This window comes from Curcuma longa, chromosome 19, assembly GCF_044706935.1.
Source record: "Curcuma longa cultivar G26 ecotype Majalengka, Jawa Barat chromosome 19, ITB_CL_G26_1.1, whole genome shotgun sequence".
NCBI lineage: Eukaryota > Viridiplantae > Streptophyta > Magnoliopsida > Zingiberales > Zingiberaceae > Curcuma > Curcuma longa.
This window is the reverse complement of record NC_133879.1, coordinates 6,398,567-6,424,249: the sequence shown is the minus strand read 5'-3', so window position 1 is coordinate 6,424,249 and position 25,683 is coordinate 6,398,567.

Here is a 25,683-nt window from a genome sequence, read left to right as displayed (position 1 = left end):
TCTAGGTCACATGGCAGCAACCTTACCGTTGCGCCAAGGCTCCCCTTCATGTGTCAACGAGCTCGACTCGTTGACATATTATTTCTAATTCATGTGATATATATATATATATATATATATATGAGAATCTTAACAAACATATTCACGAGTATCTTAACGAACACGTTCACAAGCTCGCAAACCAATATTATTAAGCTCAAGTTTGACTCGATAACGTTTTCAAACTTGAAATCAAGCTCAAGGTCGATTAGAGCTCAACTTATTAACTTAATCGAACGAATTTTTTTCGAATTGAGACCTGATTAGCTTACGAGCGGCTTTACTCGTTTACACCCTTATATTTAAAAAATACTGAAACTCAATTAGTACCGAAATTTTATTGTTCCTGTTAGGGATTGAAACCTCGGCACGGGTTGAAATTTTAAATCAAGTTTTAAACAAGGTTTAAAATATCGAGCTGTGTTGAGGTTTCGATCCCGGACCGGAACAATACAGTTTCGGTATTGTATCGTACCATGTCGATATAGTTTCAATATTTGTAAAATATAAAATATATTAACTAAAATAAAAAATTTAATCTAAATATTTAAAAATAAAAAATAAAAATATTTTTAAAAAATAATAAGATAATTTTATAGATTTTAATAAACCTATTTAAATTATCCCCAACTATAACTAAGAATTGATTATTTAAATCTCAATTAAACCTCAAGTTTAAAAAAACAAAAAAAAAACTGCGACGGCCTTGCGCGCGGCCTGCGCGCAGAGGCATCACCGGGACCGCGCAGTGCCTCCGGTGGTGTCGTCGGGTCCGCGCGGCGCCTCCGGTGGTGTCGTTGGGCCTACGCAGCACCTCCGGTGGCGTCGCCGGGCCGTCGAGGTTGCGCAACGCCTCCGGCGGCATCTCCCGGTCGAAAACGCGGAGTCGATGTTGTTCCGGTGCCGCTCCATCGGCGGAACAACAAATTTCGCCCGTATCGCACGATACGGTTCAAAATTTCAATCCTTGGTTTTAAACCATGCAAACAACGATGAAAAGAAAACAAGAATATAATCAATATTTTTCTAAGATATAAATGACAACATGAGTAATAAAATCAAAAGACAATTTTTAAGGTAACAAAACTATCGCAATCACAATTCATAGCATAAAAAATGCTCGTCAAATAAATTTATAAAGAGAAACATATCCATTACATCCAATGCAAGCTTGTGTTCTCAAAGCTTAGAGAACTGATATGAGATATTAACAAAAAGTACTAAAAAATATCAATTCAGCATGCCAAAGATAGAAATGGAGGATATGCATTGAGAAAGTTTTTCCCCTTACTTGGAGAGCATAATCAACTTGACCATCTTCACTATCAGACGACTTTTCCATCATGCATACAGTGATGAAAAGAAAATGAGAATATGATCAAAATTTTCTAAGATATTAATGACAACCTGAGTAATAAAATAAAAAAGAGAATTTTTGAGGCAACAAAACCATCACAATCACAATTCATAGCACAAAAAATGTCCATCAAATAAATTTGTAAAGAGAAACATAGTCATTACCTCCAATGCAAGCATGTGTTCTCAAAGCCTAACAAAAAGTACTAAAAAAATATCAATTCAGCATGCCAAAAATATAAATGGAGAATATGCATTGAGAAAGTTTTTCCCCTTGGAGAGCATAATCAACTTGACCATCTTCACTGTCATTCAACTTTTCCATCATTATAAAACCATATAAACTCTCATTTTCTTTAAAGGCATCTAAGATATCTACAAAGTATGAATTTCTAGTTAAAACCTTTCCTGCAAACTCTACGAGTCAAAAGCATCTTGAAAATATTTCCAAAAATACAACATCATTTACCTTTATTTTTATTCTTGTTCTTGGATTGAAACATGCAAACTATGTTAACCTATTTAAAGGAGTACACCAATAAAATTGTCTCAACGTGCTAGTTAAAGTAGTTAGATATTCAATATATAAGGTACTAGCACAACGAATGAAGTTAAAAGGAATAAAAGTGCATTAAAATAATGAGACTAAAGTAACCAAATACCCTCATAAAATTTATTTGATTTTTCATAATTTGAGAATGCATATAGCTACTTCCTCTGCAAATTCCTACAAAAGAATCAAGAAAATAAGATATGAGAGAGATTAGAGATTGTTACAACACACCAAAACACTTAATCCTTATCAAAAGTTAGCATGGATTTCTTGAAATCCAATATGCAACCGCTTCCAACCCCTATGGTAAGGAATAATAACAGAACATCGGCAAATCTACTCCTTGAAGATCAATGGCTCTATTCTGTATGAAGCACAACCTAGACTCATCAAATATTTCTCACTACAAAATAGATGTGCATATTTGAGCAAAAACAAAAGGTAAACGGTAACGATATTAATTAGCTATTAAAAAACACATTCAACATCACAACATCCTATCAATATAGGGAAGAATCAAGAAAGGCCATAAAATATTGGCAACCCTGTATGCAACAGGCTGAAAAGCATGAAAAATGTTCAACATTTGTTTGCAAGCTGGGTTAACTTCTCATCCTGCCAATAATTTTGCTCCCTGCCTATAAGAAATAAATCTAGCCTTTGTTAATGTTTAAAGAACCAAGAAGCAAAAGATGCACTGATATGGGATTAAAGATTTCACAAGTAGAAATAACAAGGAAAGAGAAGTTTTGTGAGGTAACAAAGGTTGCAATTGATTTTGAAAGATGACCACTAGGTTCAATTAGTTAGATCACAAGCAAAATTAATTGGGATCTAGGTGTAAGGGATAGGGGTAGACAAATGAAACACTAATTAACATTTTTAAGTGGTTCAATGGATCTATATTCTAATGATATAGTCTAGTATAGAGAGTTGAAGGATAAGATCCATGTAGCCAATTACATAGTTCAATATTAAAATTGGTTGATAAAAAAGTTCATTATAGTATAGGACAAGCAAGCAAACTAATCAACGCATGCCACAGTGATTTACAGATCTAATTAAGTGAAATAAGCTTTGCAAATAAACTATGCATAGAGCAACTATTGAACTTTTCATAGGTAGTTGGATCTCATAAAGTTGTGAGCATAAAAGTGCAAATTCCACCAAACTGAAAGGAAAAACACCAACACAATTTTAAGATATTGCATTTATAGTATACACTATTCCTAACCCCTGAGCCTTTCGGAAGGCAAACAAAATTCTTACGGAACATTCACTAACTAGGATGAGGAATAAGAATGTATGGTGAATAAATAGTAACATCGTGAATATTTGCAATTGACTATATATATTCAACTTGATCTTTTTTTCTCTAATCATTCAAAATGAAAAGCAAGATCCATGCGTTTGGGATGCTACATATGAATCAATAGATTTATATAAGGCCATATTATCAATGTTAATCAGATCTCTTTTGATGATGTGAATTAGAGACTTCTAAGGGCATCATTTACTCCTTGATACCTTCCAATCTACCTGAATCAGCATTCAATTCTAATTGAATCAGTTAAGGTAACAATGGATAATTCATAGAATTAATCAACAAATTCAAATATTTTGATGCTTTTTTGTGACAACTATTTTTAACCAAAACATTCTCATATCACCTTTACCATATTAATTTGTTCTATGCCATGCATCTTTACTAACAAACCCATTTAACCTACAAAGAATTTGTTGTTCATACCACCACAGTTTCATAATACAATTAAAATAATCTGAATGCTCAAGTTATATTAGATAATTGTAGACAGCAAACAGCAAATGTCATATTGTTTGACAAATCATATGATAATGAAGAGTTTTATAAAGAGAAAAGTAAACATCCATGTGCCTAAGTATTAAATTCAAGGTTTCCACAACCAAGAATAGCCTTTACAACCTGTTGAGTTATCACATGAAACAAAATAAATTCCACAAAAATGCATAAATTTTGAGGACACTTTCCTCGGTTTCTGTTGGCATCAAGAAGGTTGGTGATGATGGATGGCTATGGCAACAATTAATGGGAGGTTTTATTTTAGATCTAAATATGGCATGGTTATCATTCCTTCTGTTTGTTTGTTTGTTTGAGGTATAGGGACCTTTAACGGCTACACAAGGCCCTTTTACAAAAGACAAGACCTAAAGATTATTTATGTAATTGAAAATTTAGAGCAGACACATCATAGGAGAATTTGGCATTTAGAGTCACGAGGATTAATCTACCGTTGTTGTACAGTGAGCTCTCTTTTATCATAGGGTCAATTCTAGAGGTTAGAGGTTGAGTTAGCATATAGAGTGCTAAGACTGTGTTGTGATTACCTATAGTATATAGAGATTTTGGGGATCTTTGGACATAGTTGATGTCTATGCTAACCTTTTTGAAAAAAAAAAAGACTCTTTCACAATGAGTGTTAGTCCCCAAGTTTAAATTTAAGCATATGTGACTGATAACGCATGTAGGGAGGTCTGTTGTAGAAATTTTCTGACATGGTTTGTGTTTCCCTAATTAAATTAGGAGGGAAGTGAATTCTTCTAAACAAGAATATAATATAAACATCATTTTCACAAACACCATTCAATAGTTAGGACCCATGAGATCTAACAAAATAGACATAATATCTAACACATACAATTCTCCAATTAAGACATAAGGATCCAGAGTGTTTAGAAGGTATTGTCAAGAATTGTTTTGATAGAAGATTCCTTTGTAAGAGGCATAGAAGTGCAAAAGTATTAAATAGAGAATATGGTAAGTTAAATGTTCATTATCTACCTGAAATATAGGGGGAAAGTAAACAATACTTCTCAGGCTTCAATAGTGAAACTGAGAAGAGAAAGTAAAAAAAATCAAAACAAACCTCTAGAACATTGTTAATTCCCTTTATAACAAAATCAAAAATAGCTGCCCTTCAACCTCAAAGGCATGACAATGAAGAATTATATATGGCACAAACCACAACTGGACTACAATCCTTAAAACCCGATTTTTATTTAATACATCTCAACAACATTTCATGATTTTCCTGCAAAATCACTTCCTTTTGTATGTACAAGAAAAGTTATTACTAATTAAGACCAAGGCAAGGACCGTCAATCAAGTTTGGCAATCGAACAAGGCAGGGAAGGACAGTTAAGTGGTGTAATTGGTCATTACCCTTGTCCTCTCTTCCTTATGAAAATTGGTTATCCGCCAAGGTTTGAAAGACAAGTTATTTGATCCAAATTATTTTCCACCATTGATTCCATCATGGAATTCAATTCACTTTTCTTCTTTTATAGGTAAATATAGCCTAAGCGAATACATAGAAGAAACACTAAAAAAATGTATACCAACTTGTATATTTTATCGAACAAATTGGTGTATAATTAAAAAAAAAAGTAAGATAATATCCAATTTATATTTGTAGGTCCCAGTCCAATCAGATGGCACAAGATAATTATTGCATGCTATGAAAGGAAAGTGTTTTCGCTATAATCTTTCCCAAAGAAAGCTCCATGACTAGCTGTCCTACTACTAGAATTCTTGTATCTACTTATCAAATTTGAAATAAGAACAATATAAAATCACAATTATCAACATATGAAAGAAGGTTAAAGTATTGGCACAATTGCTCGAGGATGCTGCCAACATAATGAAGAAAGCATGCCTTATCTACAAGAAACAAATAAAAAAGTATAAAAAATACAACATAAGCTTCGTTGGAAACTAAATCCTAAGTCCAATGAATTATACTGCAAAGAATTCTAGTTGATACTTCACCAACCACTAAACTTGAACTAACATCTCAATATAGCATGGAGCATGAGAAGCAATGCAATATTTTATCTTGTATTTTGCATACCTACTACTGTGCAGACATTTTGGAAGACAAATAAAAATAGACAATCCAAATGGATGTGCAAATGCATCGCACAAACATGAAGAGAAATAATAAATATGATAGAAGAAAGACAAAAGAGCATATAATTCCCTTAAAATTAAGCTTGGTATATTTGATGTACCGTGTATAACTCCTTTAGCATTGTCCTCTTCGGAGAATGTTCTAGAAGACTAGTTTTGACTAATTTGTCTGCCCATTGTTCACAAAAATAAAAGAATAAGGAAAAAAAGATGAAGAATGTCAGTAAGTGACCGAGTACGTAACACTCAAAAGAAAACAACTAAAAGATGAATTTACTGTTCCCATCATAAATTTCATTGCTTTCGAAACTTATATTCATGCTAAAGTTTCTTAGTCATGTTTTCCTACTTCTAAAATTTTCATTCTAAGGGACTTCATGTTTAATTTTCATTCTAAGGGACTTCATGTTTTGGACATATTTTTTAAAGAAACTATTTATCTAAAGGAATTAGATAAATAACAAAATTTAAGCATGAATTTCTACTCAGCTAGAAGACATGATGAATAGAAAGATGCTATTTTTATCAAGTTCATAATATTAGCATCAGATACATGATGAAGTAAATATATAATATGAAGTGAATTATACCCAACTCCCACAGCTATAGCATTAAATTCGAGAAGCAAGTTGTAGAGCTATTTAAAGGACAGGAAAGATCTTCCCTATTGGAGCTACATTCCAAGAGCTACAAATATAAGTGATGATTCAAAAGAGAGCATTAAACTTTGAGTACACTATAGGAATTATTAGCATAACACATTGTTGTACAGGTGCCTGTAGAAATATATTGTTCATTCAAGAGGTAAAAGAGGGGGTTGGCTCCTATCCAATTGTTCATGAAAAGAGGTTTCTAGCAAGGCACCTAAAGCTTAAATGAATTGTAAAAGTTCCCTAACATTCATTTTTCTTTTGTGAGTTGTACAAGGAGATCGAATGGCATACTAGAATAAAAATCTCTTTTGAAAATATAAAGTCATAAATATATGGTAAGAATAATCATTGACAATTCAAAAAAAAGACGATAATTAACATATATAATAATGATGTGGGTACCGAGCTAAGGACAGAACTATTGCTTAACCAACATATATTGCAATTCAAGGAAAAGTTAATGAGTAACCAACATTCAAAAAGAAAAATTATATTGACAAACTTTAAGGATAAGCACAGAATAACTAATCATTATTATGGCCTATGAGTCTAATGAATTCATTTTTTTCTAGGTTTATTGTACTAGTTCGGATTCTCATACTATTTCATTAGTGAGGCATGGTTGGCTACATCCAATTGTTCATGAAAAGAGGGTTTCTAGCAAGGCACTGAAAGCTTAAGTGAGTTGTAAAAGTTCTCTAACTAACATTCATTTTCCTTTTGTGAGTTATACAAGGAGATGCGATGGCATACTATAATAAAAATCTCTTTTTGAAAATGTAAAATCATTAAAATATGGTAAGTAAGAATAATCATTGACAATTAAAAAACAAAGATGATAATTTACATATATAATGATGATGTAGGTATCGAGCTAAGAAGGATTACTGCTTAATTCTGGAAGGGATACTATGCTGCAATTCAAGGATAAGTTAATAAGTCGCCAAAAGCTAAAGTTTAACAACATTCAAAAGAAAAACTATATTGAAGAACTTGAAGAATTAGCACAAAATAACTTGAAGAATGTAGGAGACTGCCGAGTGGTGGTAATTTTGATTCTCAATTGGTAACTTACTAGGTGAATAGTTCATTTTTATTTAAGGAGGAGTGGGTGGTCAAGTATATAAAGGCATACAAGCAAGTCCAAGGGAACTTTAAAGAAGCTTCCGAGATGAAAACTACAAGGCTGATGAGCTGGTCGGCTTATCTAGCTCACCGACAAACTAGGATCTCAAGAGACCCCTTGAGGTTTGATTCTGCCACATCGCTTATCTTGCAGACATAGGAACCAGAGCCAAGATTGACGATTGAAATTGTTCGTGTATCTATAAGAAAGGATTCTTCTAGCAAACCTGAGTGTATCGTTGGCTCTATGAAAGAGGGTCCAACATTTCTTGCTAATTGATGGGACCTTTTTAAAAGGTCATTTACCTAGCCTTTGTTGTGATGTTTGGGGTTAGTGGAAGCTAAGTGTGTGTTGTGGGAAATTCAAAAGCGGTGTTGTGGAAATCATTTTGGGGGAAGGGCACTAGCTCGCAAGGATGAAATAAAGGCCTAGGGTTTTATAGGTTATAGAAGAGTGCCCTATAAATAAAGGGTGAGATGTTGTCTCCCCAACTCTATGTTGTATGGATGAAATTCATGCTAGTAGGTAAGCTCCATTCTACAATGATGTAAGATGAAAGTGGCATTTATTGTGTTTTTTATTAGAGGTCCTAAAAAAATCCAAGAGTTAGATACCATATGGCAGACAAGGATGGCCAATAACCTAGATAGGTAGTTAATTTAATGAAAGTCATGTTCTTTGGATTGCCTTGGATGCAATGCAAGATAGAGTCTAGTCTAAGTCGATAATGAGGAGTTGCTTCTAGTAAGATTAGTTAGACTAAATTAAGTTTAAACAAGCATTTGGTCAACAAAATGATCAAGATGCTAACCTAGCTGATCAAACCACAAGGTCAAACTACGTCCACTATCAAGTGGAAATCAACTATGTAATAGATTACATTATTTTTCATAAACATCACCTTCCACAAAAAAAGCATAAAGATGAAAGTGTGCAGTAATGTTAACATGATGATAGTTTGTACTGAAAATTAATCCAATAAAAACGAAAAGAAATAAAAGTAAAAAACAAGAAAACTAGAAGAGGAACATAAAGATAACAAACACGGCAATTTACTGAACCATATTGCCAAAGTTTCAAAATACCCAAATCACCTAGGTAACTTTCAAAATTACCAAATCACATACCCAATACCCATTTTGTCCCTCATTAAAAAAATTTTAATTGATTGTTATAGTATAACAATCGCTTAAATTTGTAACTATGACCAAGAACAGTAATTTTAATCGATTGTTACACTGTAATAATCGATTAAAAAAATTATTTTTTTAATATTGATTAAGTCTTCTATGTTCAAAAATCTGCTACTCTCAATACGATGTATCGAATTGGTGTTTGAGGACATAGATACACAAAATTGACTACACAAAAGTAGCTAATGGATATAGAGATCTTGGAATGACATAGAACAAGGTCTTATGTGCTTTGGCAATGCTCCTAAATGTATTCATGCCCTCAAACACCAATTCAATAAACCGTATTAAGAGGAAGGATTGAAATTTCGTGCCGTATCGGACAATATTGGTGAAAAATTTCATTTCGCCGCGACACCGACACCGGCACAGGAATTTCGGTTGGGGAACGCCTCTGGAGGCGTCGCCTGGGCTCGGCGACGCCTCCGGAGTCGTCGCACGACCTCGGCGACGCCTCCCAAGGCGTCGCGTGACCTCGGCGACGCCTCCCAAGGCGTCAGCGACGCCTCCGGAGGTGTCGCTTGAGCTCGATGACTCCGCCGGAGGCACTGCTCGGGGTCGGAGACACCGCCAGAGGTGCCACCCGGGGTCGGCGACAGCGCGCGATCGGACCGCGCGTACCGATCACGCACTGTCCGCGATTTTTTTTTGTGGTTTTTAAAACTTAGGGATTAATTAGGTTTTAATAATCAATTTCTAGCTATAGTTGAAAGCTATTATTTGGGATAATTTAAATAGGCTTTATTAAAACCTACAAAATTATCAAAAAAAATTATTTTTTATTTTTAAATATTTATATTAAATTTTTTATTTTAATTAATATATTTTATATTTTAAAAATACCGAAACTATACCGGCACGGTACGATACGGTACCAAAACTATATCGTTTCGGTCTGGGACCGAAACTCCGATACGGCTCGATATTTTGAACCTTGATTAAGAGCGACATTTATAACATGTAGTTTTAGCTATTTAATGTTTCTGATCCCTTCATCTATAAAATAAAAAACTGGATTCAACGTATCCATTTCATACTTTTGTTTATAATCTATTACTCATATTTCCTTGATGGAACACATTGGTTCACTAGGCTTCTATAAATCTTGTTCTAATTTATTAACAACCTTTGCATACACATCGTAATCATTACTTTCATAGAATAGGTAACAAAATTGCTACGGTTTCTCATATAGATGATGTAAAAAACAAATTGCACACCTCATAATTTTTAATAAAATTATGGATGTGGAACGATGAGAGTATCCAGATAAAGCCATTGGATTAGACATTCACTTTTAAGTTCTTAGGTAGCGTTAGTGCTTAAAGCATACAAATTCAATAATGATTTGCTGTCTAAAACGGATTCCAATGCAAGAAAATGTGAAACTCTATTTTGAAAAGAAAAAAAAATCATAAAAAAGACGAAAGGCCAAATTCCCGTGCAAGAAAACACCAGATTCCAATGCAAAAAAAAAAAAAAAAAAAAAAGGAAACCCCTAAGTTTAAGAGAAAGAAAAGATTTCATAGAAAGAAGAAATATCAGATTCAAGTTCAAGACCAGACTTCAGTATAAAATGAATATGCAAAAAGATAGAAACCCAAAGAGATACGCAGAAACAATAGGATCTGTTGCAAAAAAAAAAAAAAAAAAAAAAAAAAAAACCCTAGGTTAAAAGAACGGAAAAAAACACACAGAAAGAAGTAGGGAGAGATCGACCTCAGCAGTCAACCTGGATTTGAGGAAATCTGCTAGCGTCTTCACCCACTGCCTTACTCACCTTCTCTCCACCGACGAGGTATTCATCGCAGCCCCAAGAACGGACGCCCTCTTTCGAATTGAGATTTTGCGAGCCGTTATTAGCTTCTTTAGGCACCGTTAGGTATTTGTGGGCCAAAGTCTAGCCGCCGCCTCTGGATGGGCCAACTTATCGTGGCCCGTCCATCCAACTCAACTCTTTAATAATAATCTTTGAAATATATACATCTATTTAAAAAATAATAATAATAAAATAAAAAATTATTTATAATTTTATTTTAAAAATAAATATAATTTAATATTTAATTTTATTTTAAAATTAATAAATATCATGATATATTGTGTTTAAACTACCATGCAAATAATGTCTAACTTAAAATCATAAATCAACTTATATAATAAAATATATAGATTGAAAGACTCAAGCTTAACAAAGATGTTTCAAAAGAAAACTTTTTTATCCAAATAAAGCTCTTTATAAATGACTTATAACCATATACTATGATATATATGATATGATGTACAACATAATAAAATATAAATATAAATATAATAGCAATTATAATAAATGAATAATATTCTCTTTTTCTACTTTATTTTCATTTCTTGTTATTTATTTTCATTCATATTAAATTACTTGTGCACTATTAAAATCTCTTTTTGTTTTTTTGTTTTTTTGTTTTTTTATTTTTTATTTTTTATTTTTTATTTTGAACAATTACTTACTATTCCCCCTCCCCTAATTAGTGGGTTGTCAATTTATTTCAATCAATTGATCTCATAATTATTTTACCTAAATTTATTGTGCATACATCTAATCTATTATCTAACTATACTTGAGTTAATTAATCTTTCATTTAGTAGACTGATCTACTATAACTTATAGGTCATTGTAGTCTTATCATGTTATAGCATTAGTTTTCTTTCAAATTTTTAGTCAACTAAGTTTACCTCAATAATTGTCTAGTCAACTAACTTACAAATGAAAATATTTTATTTGCTAACAAATCAGTCAAAGTCAATTGTCTAGTCAACTTAATGATTAATCAATTAAATTATTAAATTCAATCTTTAGTCAACTAGATTATCAACTTCAATCAACTCTAAAACCAAGTCCTTACCTAAATCAAGTCTACTAAAACCCTAAAGTATATGTCATTTCGTAGATTTTTGTCTTACTTACACTTTTTTGCCAAGGAGCCACACCCTCGAGACTTCCTCATCTAGCTAAGAGTCCTTACTTCTAGAATTTTCTTCATTAAGAGTCTTGTCTTAAGAACTTCCATATCTACATAGTATGGATTTATCATTTTGTCTTAACTTCTTAATCTACCATGACTTCACTAACCAAGAGACCTAGCCTTTAGGATTTCCTCAACCAAAAGTCTTTGTCATTAAGATTTCATTATTTATCTGAATCGCAGTCGACCTTGATTTATTATGACTTCCACTTGTTCAACCTTATATCAATTTTGACCTACCTTCCAAGACCTTTCGATTTGTCTATTCTTATGTCAACTTTAATCCACCATAACTTTCTCTTGCCTTGTTAAGATCATTTTGATTTTCTAGGACTTCTTCTTACTTAGATTAGGTTCACTTTGAAATATAAAGACTTCCATATTTACTAACTTTTCTAGACATGTTGGACTTTCTCAACTACCAATTTTTAATCAATTTTAACTCACTTAAACTTCATCTTATATGAAGTATCCAATTAATTTTGACCAACTTGACACATCATATAAATATAACACATTGTGCTAACTTAACCACTTGAGTTAAACATATCTTTGACCAAGCATATAGCTAAACGTCAAAATATGTTGGTCTAATAAAACAAAGGTTACATTGAGTAAACATAAATTATTGATTTTATAATGAGTTAAATTTGTAAAATGTAACTCATAAACTATTTAAACACACAAAGATTATTTTGAAAAAATATTGGCATTAATAATATATCCAATATGTCTTGATATACCTTACATTCAATGAGTTATCTTCATCATTTTTAACTAAGGTTGCAATGCTAGCTTGTTTTCAAAATATAGACAACAAATGTGAGTTGCATCAATTATAAATTAGGAATAAAAGTAGAAATTATGAAAAGAATAGAACCATTGATGGTGATATACTTGCTTCAAATTACTTTGATAAAGAAGTGCCCATGAGTAGGATAGATGAAGGGGGAATACAAAAAAGAGCTAGGTGTTCTAATGTATTTAAGTTAGATAGTTTCACAAGGAAAATATATTTTCCAAAAGTTAAGAGAACTTATTTAAGCGCTCCTTGTAAGAACATTATATTTGAAATTTTCATTAGCAAAGACACTATTTAGAAAGGCATTTTATAATTGATATACATTGTTACTTTATTAATCGCAATATATGATATAACTTCTTGTTAGAACTATGATATCTTATTCCTTTCAACAAAACGTGAAATTCGCCACTTTAGCAGCCCCACACGATCGACCCCAAGATCATTTGACCCCAAGATCATTTGTGAGGTAAATTGCTATTCTCTTCTACTTGGAAGCATGCAGGATGCTAACCACGATGAAGGAGGACATTGCCTCGACTTCTCCAAAATTCGAGTTGCCAATGATATCTTATTCCCTCTCTATGCTATTCTCTTCTACTTGGATGGGATTGAGCATAAATAATATATGTTCAAACTTATATTCATTGGATGCTAATTTCACTTTCCTTTAGTTTCGGTGATTTTGAACAAAAATAAAATAGAGGAATTAGATTAAAATAAATTGCTTTCTCTTCTCTATTTTATTTAAACGATCTCTTCATTTCATTTCTATTCTCCATTTTATTTGAATGATGTCTTCATTTCATTTATCTTCTCTTCTATCTTATATCTATCCAAGTAAACTTAATATTAATCTAAATCTATTAGCTTAATAGTAGAGATAAGTTAGTTTTGTCAGGTTGTGTATTATAAACCATGATCAGTTCTAAGCTCAAATTAACTAGATTGTATTTTAAAGTTGTAGCTAGGTCATTGCAAACTTTGGCTCAAAGAGCATTCAATACTTCATTACAAAAACAATCAATATTAGTGATGAAATTTTTCGTCGCTAATCTGTCGCTAACAAGCTTTAGCGATCGATTTTTCTCGTCTCTAAAAATTTGATTGCTGATGTCATTTAGTGACGGAATTTTATTTTTGTCATTAATTAGCGATGGAATATATAATGTTCGTCTAATCGTAGAGATAAAAATTTTAATTCATCGCTAAAATTATAATCATAATGTATTTTTCCATCTCTGATCTAGTGACGGATGTTTAATTCTGTCGCTAACTTTAGATATGATTTAAATTTTCGTTGCTAATTAACGATGAAAATTTAAAAATTCTATCGCTAATAGCAAGTAAAATTTTACAACATCTTTCAGTTATCATAGTTCTCTATTTACATTTTCATAAATAATCATAAACCATCATAGGTGATGATTTTGACAATACATATAATCCAATAACTTGCGTACAATGGATCCTTTCCCCGGATCCCGCATGGCGGGAGCTTCGTGCACCGGGCTTCCCTTTATACAATCCAATAACTTCAATAAACGACACTACAATCACAAATCGATCCAACAACATAGCAAATTCAATATCTTTCTAATCACGATACAAGTTAAACCAATACAACTTAACAAATTTAATATCTTAAATCAATCTAATCACAACATATCAAATATATCAAATGAATACAATCAATATATCAAATATCTCATGTTAAACTAATTAAATCATAATACAAACACAAATATCAAATATCTGAATACAATGATAACATATCAAATACCTGAATACAATGATAATATATTAAATGTCTCAATACAATCACAACCTATGAAATATCTAAAATATCCAACTAGTAGTATTGAATCCTATAAAAAATATAATAAGATAAGTTAGTAATAAAACAAGGATATGTATCTATTATGAAAATTAATAAATTTAATTTGTATGTTCATGAGTGATAATTAAATAAAAAAGAAAAGTTAAAAATGTTAGCATATCTCTCATGTAGTTACTGATCAGGGTCCTGAAGGTCGTGAGGGTTGTGAGTCTCTTGAGAGTCAAAGTCATGTGGCAGCTGCAACATTTGACTCATGCGAGCCATGAATCCTCGCATTTCTCACCCAATTTCTTCGTATCTCAACTGGGTTTAGCAAGACTCTTAAAATTCTTGCTCTAATATGGAGAGTCGATTCTTCAATGTAATATTTTCTTGCTTTAGGGCTTCTACTCTAGTAGATGATCCGCTGGGATGACTCCTGACCCTAGGGATCATCACATGATCATAAATGACCCCCCACTATAAGAAAAAAGTAAATAGACAACACTGGAAAGATAACACTTTTTGCCAAAACTGTTGTCTTTTTTCTTTAACAACATTTTTAGTCAAAAACACTGTCTTTTAAAAATCAAAGATAATATTTTTTCAGAAAGCGTTGTCTATTAACGCTTTTTTGAGTCAAAGACAATGCTTTTTCAGAAAGTGTTGTCTATTAGCGCTTTTTTTGGATCAAAGATAACAGTTTTTTAAAAAGTATTGTCATTGAGAATATCTTATATCGAGGTCGTGGACCATGTCCGCCAGCTCGCTTCCCTCTGCCTCGCTCTCCGAAGTCTGAACCTTAGCGAATCCCACTGCCTCCCTCACCTTCCTCCCTCGCCGCGATGTTGGAGATGGAGTTCCGCCACCGTTACCCTCTCTGGAATTCACACCACAGATGACTACCATCGCTAACCCTTGCGCCATCACTAACCCTCGCCTCCCAAAAGCTCGCCACTCCTCACTTCGTCTCGCCTCCTTCTCGTTGTCCTCATCTTACCCTTCCTTGGCCTTTCACAAGCTCCACTTCCTTATCAAACCATGCCTTCAAATCACTCCAAGAAGGCTCGAAGTTTCCCCGCTTCGTGCTGAACTCTCAGCCATCGCCGACCTGGAGATCGATCTCGAGGATGGTGAAGCTAGGTCTGAATTGGTAGTCTACACTGTCTCCACGCCGACCAAACCCAGGACCAGCTAGGCCGCCTTGCCCCTTAAGAGGGATAGGGTTTGACAATGAGTTAAGGAAGAGAGAGAAGACATCTTGTTTGGGCACGAATGAACGAATTGGGAAAACCATCGATCCCAATGGAAAGTGATGAACTTTCCAGCGATCGCAACCCTCTGTTGTCGTCCCTTCATCAGTGTTCTGAATTGGTAGCCTTGTCCTAGGGAAATCACAGCAAAGATGAAGATGGAAGCTTAGAAACTGCAGCACTGGAAGTCAATTTTTCTGGTGCTATCAGATCTGATCCCTTTGTAGATACGGCAAGCATCGAGAAGAAACATGATTCAAAGGAAAATGCTTTGTAGATAGTCAAAGAGAGCTTTAGTTTATTATCTTTTAAATTATATCTAACTATTCTATCCTTTCTAGTAATCTCACATCAGTCTTAGCAATCTCATCTCAAATCTGAACTACATCAGTACGTCCTTTTTTTCACACATTGCTACCTAATAGACCAACACTCTGGTACATCAAGCATAGTGGATAAATATAGGTCCAACAAAAGAATTCAGAAAGTTTTGAATAATATAGTGAAAATATTCCAACCATTCTACAACTAGTAGAGATTGAGTGATCATGAACTATCAATGAGAAAAAAGTATAGGAATGCAAACCAACGTAAATATATAGATCGAAGTTACAATTTGAGATAATTTAACCATCACAATCTACTGTAGGTTACTCTTCTTGTAAGAATGTCAACTCACTAATGCATGCATCAATCATAATCACACCTATCTGTATGTTACAAATTTAAAATAAGTTAGTGAACATATGGATCGTTGACTAACAGTTGCTCTGCTCGCCTCACGACATTCAGTTAGGGGTGAGCAAAAATTTAGTTAAATCGAATAAATCGATTGAACCGATCGAATTAAAAAATCAGTTCGGTTATTTCAGAATTTCAGTTATTTTTTCTTAAAAAATTGATTAATTCGGTTCAATTTCGAAATCACAAATAATATAATCTTAAATATTATCATTTTATCTTACATTCGTTAGGAGATGATCCCAGTCATCCCTATGCTACATTAGTGTAGAGGAGTTCGATAATTAAATTGAATTTATAATCATGGTATGGCACACGATTGCTTATCATAGCCCTCCCGGCCGCCTTGACTTCTCCAAAGATGCTAGATCACCACGAGATCGAGCTCCTCTACCAGGAGCATGACCTTTTCGGTATTTCTATCTATGGGGTTTTCTACACTGTTTGTAAGGGACATTAGTTTCATGGTTCTTAGTTACTTATTGCTACTGCTTGTGCAATTTTAAATTATTGCTTTTATGCTGTCACTAATCATATTTGTTGTGATGAGGTCAATTTATTGATCACTATCACAGCGGAATGATGATCCTACAACTACAGCAAGACCAAGGAATAAGGACCGAGATGATTTTATAGCATACTCGCTAGGGCAATCCAACGATTTTGATTATTTTGATTGATACGGTTCCTTGATAATCCATTGTCGACAGAAGCTCTAAATTTGTTTGTGGGCATCCCTGATAAGAAAAACTTCTTCCTTGATTTTTTTCTTATTTTTATATTATCAATGTGATGAACTAGAGATTCTTAATTTTTTGGGATGCTTCTGATCGTTTATAAGGCTTAACTACTTATACTTCTTCCAATTCAGACATGGTTATGAATCGAGCATTCCATCCTCTCTTAGAAGGTTGACTTATCAAATTCTCGACTCTAACAGTCGTAGATCAAGCTCTTCATCCCCTCTCAAAGAGTCGACTCATCAAACTCAGACACATTCGTGGATCGAGCTCTCCATCCCCTCTCGAAAAGTCAACTCATCAAACTCTTCCGACTTGGACATAAGTCACGTATCAAACTCTCCATCCTCTCTCAGAGTGTTGACTCATCAAACTCTCCCGACTTGGATATAGTCGCACATTGAGCTCTTCATCCCCTCTCAAAGGGTCAACTCATCAAACCTCCTAACTCGCACACAATCGCGGATTGAGCTCTACATCCTCTCTTGAAGGGTTGACTTATCGTACTCTCCAAACTCGGACATTGCCACGGATTAAACTCTCCATCCCCTTTTGGAGGGTCAACTCATCAAACTCTTTTGATTCAAACACAGTCACAGATCGAACTCTCCATCAAGAAGGTTGACCCATCATACTCTCACAAAATAGATATAGTCGCGGATCGAGCTCTTAATCCCCACTCGGAGGGTCAACTCATTATGCTCTTCTGACTCGGACATATATAGTCGTAGATCAAACTCTCCATCCCCTCTTGAAGGATCGACTCATTGATGTGCTTTGTTTTGTATGAGAATTATTTATATACATTTTTTCCTTATTTGTTTTGTCACTCACACCCATCAAAATTAATTAATTATTTATTACCAAACTTCTTATTATCGTTTTAAGTAGAATAGGGAGGTCCAGATCGTCTCTCTCGGACTCAATGATAGGATGTTATTTTAGACATTTGGCACGAGGGTTTTATTGTGTTTTATTCATTCTTAACTATTTACAACTCCAATTATTCCAATTAAATTCTATGATTTACAATAACCAACAACAACCAATATACAATCATATTTACAGAAGCACACAAATCAAGGAATTATTTATCATATTACAACAACACAGAAATCATGAATCAAATATTTTATTATACAAATTACATTTATTAACATGAGTCAATATACAAGATGAATCATAACATACAATATTACAATATAACCCTACACAGCTCAACACTAATCAAACATATACAATTAAATAACATAAATTCTACATCATGGATCATACAACAACATGTAATATCATACAACAAGAATTTCATACACACAACATAGAATAATACACAATCTATACACTAAATCATTATACAACTTGTTACACTTTCCATGGATCATTTTATTAACACACAATCAACATACATACAACATGAATCCCATATACAAACACATGAACAACTAGGTTACAATAGCATACAACATACAATGGTTTATTCATAAACATTAATCAAACAATATATCATACATCAACCACAAGAATAACCTAAATAACCTCATATAACCACTACACAACCTGTTAGAATTAGTAATAGCAATTAAGATTACGTTGAAGTTAGGGTTAGAATTAGGAATTAGGGTGAACAATTAGGGTTAATGTTAGAATTAGAATTAGGGTTAGAATTAGAATTAAGGTTAGGATTAAATCAGTGTTAGGATCAGGGTTAAGATTAGAGGAGACAACAACAATCAATTAACATCAAAACTAATCTAGAAATTAGGGTTATGATTAAACATATTTACAAAATTTACAATGTTCATGGGGGTTTTGAAGTGTAAACACAGAACTAAACAAGAAAATTACATGTAACCACAGAATCAAACAGAATATTGCAAGTAGGGTTTAGTTATGCTAGGGTTAGGGAAATCCTTCCTTTTCCTTCCCTATTCAACCCCAAACAGTCCAGCACCAGTAAAGACAATGACACAGTGATGATGAGTTCACCGGAGAAATCACCCACGGCAAACACGAATGGAGCAGCAAAGCACGAAGCCTCTCCTATTCCAACCTCATACCTGCTGAAATCACAAACAGAATATCAGATTAAGAAACAGAAAAACACATCTACCTGCTATTTCCGATGACAATGAAGATGGACGGCGAAGATCGGCGCACTTGCTGAAGTCATAGACAAGAAACACGGTGGTTGGCGCAAGCCCTGGGTGGCGGCTGAGAAAAATCGCAGAGGAGAAAGCTTGGAAACCCTCGATTGCGGTTGGGAAAATCGCGGAAGAGAATGTCACCGCGCCCCCTTTGCAATTGAACCGACATTAGCCTTTAAACTTTGCTTGAACCGGCTAAAGAAATTGAACCGGGTTTGATCTGAGTTGGGCTTGAATCTGGGCTTAGCTTGAGTCCATAGTAATGGGGCTATTGAACCAACTAAATGTGGGTTGAACCAATTGAATTTGGCTAGCTTTAATCCGATTCAAGCTAAATCCAATTTGAATTGGGTTGAATCCAATCTGATTTGGGTTAAATTGATTTCTGATTTGAACCCGACTCGAGCCAATTTGATTTTCCCTTCGATTTTGGATCTGATTGAACCACTTTGAATCTGATTTGACTTGAACTCGAGCCAAGATTGATTTTCTTACAATTTGAACCTCCAAATAGTGTTAACTTCATCCTAATTTCTGAAAAAAAATCCAATACACAAATTAATAACCAAAAATTTTCATAATTCAAGGAAAAATAGATTAAGCATTAAAAATTCACCCAACATTAATATCAACCCAAAATCTAATTTATTGATAAGAAATATAATCAAGATAGCCCAATTTAATCATAATTTACCCGATCAAATAGTCAATTATCACTCATCATACTCTCCCGACTCAAACATAGTCATAGATTAAGATCTCCATCCCTTTTAGAAGGTCAACTCATCATACTCTCTTGACCGGGACTTAGTCATAGATCGAGTGTTCACCCTAACTTCATTAGACTCTAGGGTCGGCATCTTTATACCAAATTTGATCATATTTGGTTAATTTTAAATAAAATCTATATATTTTCCTCCAACTCTGTTACTAGTTGTCAACCTCCCCAACTTCGGCCTTTCGCCTTTCCGGATCCACTATTAGGGAAAGCATTCCTCTAGCTTTTCTCAAGTTCGACCATATTAACCTAATTTCTCAGCTCCACTTCAACATTATAACTTAAATACTTTAATCGTATCTTGCACACTATAGCTCCTCAATTCTACTTGGAGGGGGACTCATGATACTGTTAGTATCTGGCCTGGTCTAGGTCAGCATAGGACGTGCCTACATGAACCCCCCCCCCTCGGTCGAGCTAGCCCAATCATTTTGCTGAGTCACCATTATCTAGGTCCCACTTAGCTGAGTTGTTGAGCTACCAAGTTGTTAAGCTGAGTTGATCTAAGTTGCCAACTTGCTAACTTGGCAACTTGCCAATTTGCCAACCTGTCAGCTTGTTGAGCTAGTTCGACCTACTAACCTAGTCCAACCTACCGAGCTAGTATGACCGGCCAAGTTGTCAAGTCATTAGGCTGAGCTCTCCGAGCCTTTCGAACTTATTTAGCCAAACTCAACAAACTACAAGAAGGCATAGGTCGTCATGATGTGCTCCCCACTTTCTTAGGATGTACTCTCCACTTTTCCATGATATAATATCAACTTTCCCATGATCTCCAAGGTATCTTGCCCTCTCGCACCAATAAATATCAAGTAAAGGGGGTTGGCTCTCTCTATCTCACTCTCTCTTATTTTTTCCCCTTTATATTATACTATTTAAAGAACCATGTTAACTTAGGCAACGAAGGCACCTCGTCGAGGTAACTCCTGACGAGTCCTCTAATGCATGTTATTCCTTGTAGAGTTGACCACGTCGAAATAAGGAAGCCTCTTCAACAATCTCTAAATCTTTGTCAGTGATCTCAAATGAGACGATAGGTTTCTACCTCATCACTAACTATGAACGTAAATTGTCATGGTTAGCTTGGAAACTAGCACCAATGAACTCCTTTATGATAAGGTCTCCTTGTCTATCTTCATACACTAAAAATAAATTCTTAATCTTTCTCAATTACTTAATGATATTCTTAACCAAATTATATTTACCTTCACTAAGGTTGACTAGGTATTGAGTGCGTATGCTCAAAGCATATGATACACCATATGTAATACAAATCATGATGATTGATCTAGTTGCTAAAACATACAAGATATCTAACTTATCCTTTTTCTTTCAAGTTGTGTTTTAGGACATATGCTTTCAAAGATGATTATGCCATGAGGCATGGGAAGAAATCCTATAACCTTTTAAAGATATTGTCAATGTGCAAAGTCTATAAAATCTCACTAAGATCATGGATTTATCCTTATAGATCCTTGTTGCTACGACATAGGTTGTATCTAGAATTGTAAATTAGGTCATGTCACTTGTGGCATAACTTGATATAACTTGTGTTGTGCTCAACTTGACACGCCTATTAGGTCCAAATTAGGTGCTAGGGTAGTAATTAACCTAGAAGCTCAAGTTAACACAGACTCAAACTAGGTTATGCCCGATCCTGCATGAGATCAGGCTCGACATGGCCTGCAAATTGAGTTCAATCAAATTTTTATTTATAAAATAATAATATCAATATCAAAATTTTAAATAGTATTTAATAAAAATATCAATTTTAATAATATTTTTATTTAAAAATATTTTTAATAGTTTTATATAATAAAAATATTAATTTTAATATCATGATTATTCAACTAGACAAGATTTATAAATATTTTTAAATAATCAATTTTTATCAAATAATGCTTCAAAGTGATCAGTTTTGACTTTGTTATTTTGATGTATTTGAAAATGATTTTATATAAGGTTTATCCTAATGTGTACATCAAATGTGCATAGACTTGGCAAAGTGCACATGGAGCTTATAAAACTCATGACTTAATATGGTCGAGTTGTTAAGGTTGACTTGGTATGATTTGTGAAGGATGGCTTGAAGTATCTAAAGGACCAAAGATTAGTTGTAAGGTGGACTCTAGGACGAGAAGCATGAAATGATTGCTAGCTTGATGACCTATAATGAGATGAGCACATAAGACACTGCATGGAGCGCGCAAATGAGGGATCGAAAATTCGTAACAATACATACTCTAGGGTAGCACAACAATTGGTGGAATTCGTAGGTGAACAACAAAGGATGATATGTTGGAGCAAGTTTGAAGGGCTTGTTTCATCCGAAAGATTGAGAGTATAATGTGAGGTGAACTCAAGGGCAACATAAAATATCAATAAGGCTAAAGACCTGAAAGCAATTTGAGCTATGAGATATTATGAGTGAAATTTAATCTTGGGGTTTGCAACATCATTAAAAATGATGTGTATGACTAGCAAGGTCTTTGACCAAAGGACAACAAATTCTAGTTGTAGTCAATACTTAAGCTTAATCCTAAACTTTGGTAAGCTTACGAGAGTGTATGCTATGTGAAATTGGGATCTCTGATCAAATTTAGTCGATAGGAGAGAAACCTCAGTTGACTTGAGTGTTCATTCGACTTCAAAATTGATTGAACATAAGGGTTAGGAGAAAATACTTTTGTTTGGGATTTAGTCCATTATATCTAAATCCAATTGATTGGACAAGAATTCAGTGGAGTGCCTAAAGACTCATTGGCTACTTAATAAATATTTTTGCTTAATGACTCAATTAAAGGTGTTTCCAACTAATTGGAGGTGGAAAAAAAATAAAGTCATAGGATCATCTCTTCTGGAGTCTTTCAAGGTTATTTGTCTTGTATAGGAATGCATTAAAACACTTGTGGTTTTGTGGAGACCTATTGCTTAAGTTGAATAACACTCGAAGGGCTTAAGATTCCAAGTGTTGGATTTATTCTACAAGCTCTTCGTATTGTTCTCCTAAGCTTTCATTTATATTTATTATTGAGAGGAGAGACTTGTAATCCTTCACAAGGTTCTAAGATTGTAAAAGGTTTACTCTACCTTATATAAAGGAGTGATTGTTAGTGAATTTGCAAGGGTGATTGGTTAGTGTAATTGGTTCCTATTAGATTGCCCAAGGTTTGGTATATTGATGTTTGAGCAATATGTATCAATATGAAGGATATGATATGTAAGTCAAGGTTGATTGAATATTTAACATTGAATGAAGTCCAAGCAAGGTTGTCAAACTCGCTATTTTAGTGTCGACTCGGTTAGGGGTGCACAAACTCGTATCGTAAATTCGTATCGTAAACTCGTACGAGTTTACAGATAATCCAAAAAAGAGTTATAAAATGTCAAATAATATATATTTGATCATAACTTCATAAGAACAATCACTATTTCACATATCTAATAAAAAAGCATAAATATAGTTATCAACAACATGTTTTCACATATAAAAAAAAGACTAAACATGAAAATTTAACATGAAAAGATATGAAATTTTCAAAATTTATGTTTCAACATCAAGTTACAAAATGACAAATTTAAAATTTCATACAAAAATAGTCCAATAGATACACCAAATAAGCTTCCATTGTCCAAATTTGATAAAAGGAAACATCAAACAAAGATTTCCTTTGTTTATCGAGTTTACCGAGTTTAACCGAGTTGACTCGCGAGTTTACCGAGTTGACTCGCGAGTTTACGAGTTTACAAGGGGGGCCCGATTTTAAGCTGATTCAACACGGAATTGAAATAATAGTTCGTAAACTCGTAAACTCGCCGAGTTGACTCGCGATTTTGACAATCTTGAGTCCAAGTACGATAAAGTTGGTCGAACATTTAATAGATGGAAAATCTAATAAGGAGTTGGCATATGAAAGTGTTAAAGTGAGTCAATGTTGACTTAACACTTGACAAATAGGAAGCCCAATAGGGAATTAGTAAGTGGATGTTCAAATAGATAAAAGTTAATTAAATGTTAGACAAGTGAACAAAGTCTCAACAAGTCAAGTTAATTGGATATTATGTATGTGATAGAAGTTTTAATAGGTTAATGAGGAATTAATGTTAGTCATGTGATACATAATAACAAGGAATTAATGTTAGGCATGTAGAGGAAGTATATACATGTCATGGAGGATCGATGCATCTACCATCAAAAAAGATGCCTTGACAGTCGAAGGGGTGTGTCGAGAATCTAAAAGGGACATGATTTATGTCGCCATATCGTCACCTCACCTATTCGAGCCATTGACTTGTTAATGAGCTTCCTGATTGAACCCAACATGTTAGAGTACTAAACTCATTAATCAAGAGGAAATCCAACACAAAAAAATTGAAGTAAGATATTACTTACTATTGACTTCTAACAATTTTAATGGGCATCACTGAACAATTTGAAGTTCCCATTGACAAGAATGATGAGGAGACAAGAATGATGAGGAGATCAATCTGGATTGTTTGAGTGGAGAAGTGAAAAAAAAAAATCAAAGCAAATGTCAAGCTTATTATAGCACTTGAATGCAAATTATCAATAGAGGAATTAATCAAAATGAAGAATTAATTTCTAAATACAAAAGTTGTTTGGAAAAGATTGTAGAATTTGCTAATTATCCAACTGCAAAACTTCACAAAGCAAAGCAAGATGGAGAGAACATCAATTAAATGCATGGAATGGATGATTTAAGCAAATCATAATGGCTTCATTGCACTTGGTGAGAAAATTAGGAACCATAGATTAAACTTGCTTGATTCACTTTGAAGGTGTTCCCTCGTAAACTTCTTTGGACTTCAACGGTAGACACCTACGAGGTATTGAAGGATCTCAAATCCAATCCTTTAGATGTACTTTTTTTGTCAAATAAAACTCTACGAAAAATCAAACCAAAACATCAAAAGTAAAGCAAAAGCAATAGTATTTGCGGCACAAGAAGAAAAGCACATGCTCATATGGTGAGAAAAATAATTAAAATAATAATAATTTCATCGAGAGGATACTCAAGGACAAAAATAAATAAATAAATAAATAGTGAAATGCTTCAAATAGGTTTTTTATTATTTTTTTTATAAACTAAGTATTGATGTCTTGAACTCAATTAATCTTGAAAGTGAACAGTCTTTCTTAATTCGCCCATTAGGTAAATTCAAAAATATGAACGACTCTTTATCCAACCGTCAACGTCTCAAATATTTCATCCATCCTATTGAAAGAAAATATCTTATAATGCGTCATATTTGAAATTCAATACTTATTAATCTATTAAATGTCCTACTGTTGCATCATGCTCGGAGTATGTTTTTCAAGCACTTGAGAGTAACAGATACCATGGGAAAAATGATAATAATAATAACAATTTCATCAAGGGATACTCAAGGACAAAAAGAAGAAAAAAGTAAAATACTTCAAATCTTAAATCATCGTAGAGAAAGGAAGGCAACATGAAAGTTCCGCTTAGCAATTCCTAGACACACAAGGAAGTTCCACAGTTGGTGTGGAAGTTA